The following is a 7,015-nucleotide window of genomic DNA, read 5'->3' on the forward strand; positions in this document are numbered from 1 at the left end:
CTGTTCATTAAAGTAACTCAGAAAAATAACATTTTCCCCCACTGGGAGTCTCTTATGCATGTTGAAAGATAAGTTTAGGCACATTAAATTTTTAACAGGTTTATTTCAGGAGACAGAATTTCATGTATCTGGCATTAACAAACCAGAATGATTAGGCCACCACCCAGGTGGATGTGAGAAGAAAATTATAAGGTAATAAAGGAAACAAATAAGGAAAATATTTGGTTAAAATGGAGAGTCACTGGTTAGATGTCAGCGAGCAGTTTCTGATGAGATGAGGTTTAGTTAATATTTCCTGAGCACTGGAGATCTTCCTGATGAGTCGGGTTTCAGTTTATATATATAAGACTTAGGGACCTGAGATCTCTCATCCTAGTGACCTCTGAATTAACTATTCTAAACACCACATTATATCGGGTAGCCTGGGGGCTTACTCCATTCAAGGAATCAAGTAGCTCAGAAACAATACCTGAAATATGAATGTTTTTCTGCCATCTGCACACACTTCCCCTGCTGTCCCCACCATTTTTCTACCTAAGCAGCAGCATTCACATGCCCTACAGGAAGGGAAGGAAGAGGAGGTCTCCTTCAGGTCTGGAATCTCAAAATATAGATTGAGATAATGAGTCATTTGTCCTCTGTCAAGCCTACGGGATCTAAGGAGTTGAATTTTCTGGCTTAGTTCCAGCTAGCCATTTTCATAGTGTTAGCTTCCCCACAGATGGTTGTGGTAGGGCAGTGGGTGACCTGGGACTCATTTTTTTTGTTTTAATGTCTATTCAATGTTAGGTCAACTGAGCCCAACCAAGATGTTCCTTCCTAGACAGCTTCCTAAAGGGTTTCCAATTCCCTTTGCGCATTTACCTACTTCCTATCACCTAGAGACTCCTTAGAAAATTAAGGGGGGGGTGGGGGTGGGGAGGTTCTGTTAAAAGCCCTTTCAACAGTATACTCTCAATCTGCTTTGAGAACAGAAAAACGTTATTTTGCATTGTGATATACATGAGACTTTGGGGAAATGAGGCAAATTTTTTTCATCTTAAATCTGGAATGTCCATCAAAAGACTACATTTGAAGGACTGTTCTTCAGTCTGGCACTATTGAAAGTGAAAATCTTTAAGAGGGGCATTTTTACCTGCCTGTATGTTAGACTTTGAAGAGGATTGTGGGAAGCTGGTCTCTTCCCCTCCCTCCACCCTGCCTTAGCTCTTTTTTTATTCCTGGCCAACATGATTTGAGCAGTTTTCCTCTGACACATGTTCTTGCCATCCATGATATACTGGCCCACCACAAGAACAAAAACAAAAGAGCCAAATGAACCCTGAGTGAAAGGCCTGAACTGTGAGCCAAAACAAAACTTTCCTCTTTAAAGATGATTATCTCAGGTCTTTTGTTATGGAAAGGGAAGCTGACTAACATGCTCTAGAACAAAGATTTTTAAACTCATCAAATCCAGAACTCCTTAGCTTATGACATATACTTAGAATTTCTTTTTATCCTGGAGTGAATTTCCTAAGATTTACCTCATTGCTCTTGGTGCTAGGAATACAAGATTGAGGAATGCATAATAAACCATAATGAAAAAAACTTTGCATAAAAGGAATTATAAATCAATATGTCACATTGGGCCAAGGAGGGTTCCTGCAAGAAGCCAAAGAATCAGTCCAAAAGAGTGGCTGAAGCCAGACATGGTGGTACACATCAGTAATCCCAGTACTTAGGAGGCTAAATCCTGGTACTTCCCACAATCCTTCCCATAAGTTCGAGCTCATCAGGGGCAAATTCATGAGACCATGTCTCAAAATAACTTGGTCAGGGTATAGCTTTGAACACAGCAGCCCTGTGTTCAATTCAGAGAGGTGGGCATGTGTGTCCTAGCCATCTATTGCTGCAGAGATTGCCACCAAGATTAGTGGCTTAATACAACAAGCATTTATTATGCTCACAATTTTTTAAAATATTTTTTTAAAAATTGTAGATGGACAGAATACCTTTATTATTTATTTATTTATTTTTATGTGGTGCTAAGGATCGAACCCAGATCCTCACACATGATAGGCAAACACTCTGCCGCTGAGCCACAACCTCAGCCCTATGCTCACAATTTGTGAATGGAAGTCAGGAATCTGGAAGCAACTTAGTGGGGGAATTCAGCATCAGGATGTCTCAGGAGGCTGCAGTCAGTTTACCTTCAGGTACTCTCGTCACCTGAAGGATTAATTGTTGGTGGTCCACTTCAGACATGGCCCCCTCACTCAGCTGTTGGCTGAGTCCTCAGTTCCTCCCTGAAAGGTGGCACCAGATCTCAGTTCCTTGATATGTCTGCTCTTTAGGGCTCTTGACTGTCCTGTTGCACATCAGCTAATTTCCCCCAGAATAAGTAATCCAAGAGAGAGCAAGACAGAAACTAAAAGGTCTCTGGAACCTAACATTGGAGGCCAAACTCTGGAGGGTGGTGACAGACTGAGGAGATGGCCTGTGGGGAGGGCATAGGGGAGGAGAAGGGAAGCTGAGTGGGACCAGTCAAGGAGGCTGAGGAGGATGGGACAGTGGAGTCCGGGGTACTCAGGACAGACAGTATGGCCTCAAGAATTCAAGAGATGAGTTGAGCACTGAAGAGGGAAGACTGATTTGGGAACTTGGACACTGGTGACCTAGACAGGTCAGCTGCAGTGGAGTCACGGGGACAGAGGCAGCCTGACTAGAGTGGGTGGAAGAGTAGTGAGAAGTGAGGAAATGGATACAGTGGCTACAGAAAACCTTTCCTAGAAGTTCTGCTCCCAAAGAGGGCAGAGGTATGGGACAGTGGGCTCTCTCTGTGATGTGGACGGGGGGGAGGTTAAAAGGCTGGGCTCAGTTTCTTCTGTGGAAAGTCTCCTGAGAACTGTGGAGGCTGTGTACCTAGGACTGCAGTCCTTCCAGCCCCAGGGAGGTCACTCTGTGCTGGACAGTGCGCCCTCTGGTGCTCAGTCATGGAGTGACAGTTACAAGGACTTGCAGTGGCCTGGGCAATGAGTTTTATGCAAGACAGAGATCACTTTCTTACCAAATTTAAATTTGTGTTGGAATACACTGCCAAAAAGCAACTAAAAATTGCATCAGCAAAGGCTGAGGTGGAAAGTCCTCCTCATCTGCCCTTAACACTTTCTGGTGTCTTCCACCTCCTCTTCTCATTCCTCCTTCTCTTCCCCTTCCTCCCTTGGCTCCTCTTTGCTTCCTTTTCCACTGTCCATTTCCTTCAGTCTATACTGATGCTGCTCCAAGCCCAGGAACCACAAGGACTGCTGTGAGAACCTGGGAGAGAGGCGTGGAGTGGCTTCTCCCTCAGAGTCCGCAGAGGGGGACAAAATTACTGTCAACTTTGTTTCAGATATCTGACCTCTAGAATATGTGAGAAAATTTTTTGTACAGTTTAGGCCATGCAGCTTGTGAGAATTTGTTACAATATCTACAGGAGACTGTTAAAAGAAAACCTGAGACCATTTACATTAAACAGTTATTTTCAGGAACAGAAGAGATCTAGACCCTGGCAGCAGCCCATAACAAAGAAGAGTAGAATGCCCTCCCCCATGTACACGTTTTATTTATAAACAGAGAAAATGAAGTGACTTACGGAAACAACCCGATTGGCTGCAGTTGGCCTTTGCCTTATGAGGTACCATGCAATGGTGAATTTGCCTCATAGGGACATGGTCTGATTGGTTGTCAGCCTGTGATTGTCTGATGCCTAACTGCTGTGATTGACCGAGACTCAGATCCTTGGTTGAATCTGACAAAAATTAGAGGACCTGCTAGCAATACTTAATTATTTAAAATTCTAGAAAATTGAAACTAATATATTGTGACAAAAAAATATATCAGTAATATAGCACGGTGCAGGATGAATTGATTTCAAAATGTCATGAGGAGGGCTGGAGATTTGGCTTAGTGGTAAAGCAATTGCCTAGCATGTGTGGGACACTGGGTTCTGTTCTCAGCACCACATATAAAAATAAATAATTGAGTCAAGGCCCATTAACAACTACAAAAAATTTTTTAAAAGGCATGTGGACTTGCATATGTTCACATCTTGATTGTGGTAATGAGTTCATGGGTGTAATCCAATTGTACTCTTACATTATGTGCACTTTATTGTAAGTCAATTTTATTCCCAAATCTGTCAATAAAAATATCAAAGGCAAGTGAAAAACTGAAGATTTAAAATGTATACAGTTTTCTACAGTGTATTCCTCTGCTTTCTGTCTTGCTTTGGCTACCTCTGGCTTCTCTGACATGTTTTCTTTTACTTATGGACAGGGTTAGCTCTATACTGTCCTAACCCTCTTGGCCACATTCATCCCCACTCCTCAGATTAAACTCAAAAACACTGCAAAACAAATCAGAAAAAAACAATCTCCATCTCTGGTCGGTTTTTCCTTTGGCTATTTTCTTCTCTAATTTTAGTTCCAAAATTCAAATAGTCTATACTCCTTTCCCTGTCTGAATATTGAACTTTTATTTTTTAACCACTGAACTATGGGTTAGTCAGCTCTTCCTTGCTATGACCAAGGTACCTGACAAAAAGAGAGAAAGAAAGGATTTATTTTGGCTCATGGTATCAGGGGATTCATTCCGTGTTCAGCAGCTTTGTTGCTCTGGGCCTGAGGTGAGGCAGAACATCACAGTGGAAGGGAAAGGCGGAGGAAAGCTGCTCATCCCACAGCAGCTGAGGAGCAGAGAGGGTGAAAGGAACTGAGAGAAGATGAACCCTTCCAAGCACACCACTGGTGACCTGCTTCCTCTGCCTAGGTCCCATTTCCCAGTCAGTAGTCCATGCAGCCATGGATGGAATAATCCCCAGAGCTTTCATGGTTCAATGATTTCCCCAAAGTCCACCTCTGAACACAGGAGACTTAGGGATATTCCAAATCCAAACCACAAGAAACCATTACCAAGCTAGTTCTGTTAATTTAGTTCAAAGTGACCTCTTCACTGTAAACCCAAGCCCGTCTCCCTTCCCATTATCAACTTTCTTCCAGAGCCTGCCATCCTCTGTCATTTCAGGGCTCATGTCTCCCTGTGGCCATCTTCTTATTTAGTGAGTCATCTACCTTCTTTGTCAACTTGGGCCCTTCCACACTAATCCAGCAATCCTGCCTCATTTCACAAGGTCAGAACCTGCACAAAATAAATAAAAGTTCCCAACCACAGCTCTTCCTCCCCAGAGCACAGCCTTGTGAAGAAAGCTGTGAGGAGTTTCCTGAGTCTGACACCAGGCAGCAGAGGCACCACTGGGCAGGGCAGCTTGGGTCACCCTCCAGGATGGCACCCCCAGTGTTCCCCTCTGGTGATGCTCCTTTCCTTCTTCTCTTAGATTCTCTCCCAGTACATCTCTGCCAGTCTGTGTCAGTGTCTTTTCCCTCATGACACCTTCACTGGTCAACTCTACCCACCCTGGACCTCCCAGCAAGGTGCCCTTCCAGAAGTGGTGCTCCTTCCCATTCTGTTTTCCTGTCTTCCAGTGATCCTTTTATCATGTTACCACTGGGAAGCTATTGTAGAGGGAGGGGAACTTCATGGAGAAACACCTCCCACACTGCAGGAGGGAGGCTATTGTGCACTGTAGGGGGAGCCTGGTCCCAGGCACCTGGGATGTGCATGCACTGTTCTCTGCTATTCTGCTGCTCTTCCTCAAGTCCCATCCAGGCTCCCCTCTGAGGATCCCCTTATGTTGGTTGTTCCAGTGTTATTGTAAGGAAACAAAACTTGAAGAAGACAACATCAAAATTTGGGGGCCATCTTCAACTCAATATATCCAGTGACCTTACTTTACAGATGAATTCACTGGGGTCCAGAGAGGCTAAGATTTATCCTGGGGTCACATATGTGGTCAAAAGTGGAGTCAGCCTAGAGCAAGTCCCTCTGAATTGGATGCCAAGACCTTTTCTATTTATTTACTGATGCAGGAAATAGTTTTTGAGTTTTAATCTACTTTTTGGTTGTATTGGTACCTGGTACAATGGTCAAGGAGATGGACAATGTGCATTCCTTTAACCTCACGGAAGACACATTTTAGTGAGAAAAGATAGAAAAGGAACAACGGAAAGAAAGAAGAAAAAAGAGAAAAGGTGATTAAATATCACATTAACTACAGCCTGTGATCAGAATGTGAAAGAATTTTAACAGGGAGTATGATAGAGTGTTGAGGGCAAAGGGCAAGTGAGAACTCTACGTGGATGATGAGGAAACCCCTCTGAGGAAGCAAGCTTAAGATGAGACTCAAAAAATGAGAAGAAAACACACTAAACTAATTGAATGCCTTCATCTTACTTATCCTCACAGAAACCCTATATCATAGACAACATAACTGCAAACATAAAAAAAAAATTAAATCAGAAACCAGAGTTTTGGCTTAAAAAGGCTACAGAATAATTCTTCTCCATTGTATTAGAATTCTACCATGTATGAACTTTTTGAGGGGATGGGCGGATTCTGAAATACAAGATGAAAGCAGTGCAAAAAGTAGAATTTATTTCAACCTTGTAAGGATCCCAGACAATGAGGGTGATGTCTTTTATAGCAGAAGCCCCTTTGTGGTGGATGCTTCTGATGGTAATTGGCCCCAGTGTCCCCCACACGAGATTATACTCTGATGACAAAAGAAGAAAGTGAAGAAACAGACCTTTCCTAGGATACCGAAATAACATAACTAGAAATTTTATTCCCTGGTCTCCAGTGACATCCACTCCTGAGTCATGACAGGACCATGGACACAGGTGGGCATACAAGTCGCTTAGTTTGGTTTCTGAAAGTGAAGCAAACTGCAAGATGAGCAGCTATATGATATGGCTCCTATCACAGATTACTACAAACTACATGTTTGAGAAATTACTTGGGAATCTTTTGACACTCCCAAATTGATCTATGTGTGCTTTCAATTGGAAAAGCAAAGTAAAGCCAAATAAAATACACTGGTATTTTTTTAAAAAGAAAATAAAACGAAATAGCAAATTAACTATGGGTTCTCTTAGAGAAA

The sequence above is a fragment of the Marmota flaviventris genome, chromosome 6 (assembly GCF_047511675.1).
Source record: "Marmota flaviventris isolate mMarFla1 chromosome 6, mMarFla1.hap1, whole genome shotgun sequence".
Taxonomy (NCBI): domain Eukaryota; kingdom Metazoa; phylum Chordata; class Mammalia; order Rodentia; family Sciuridae; genus Marmota; species Marmota flaviventris.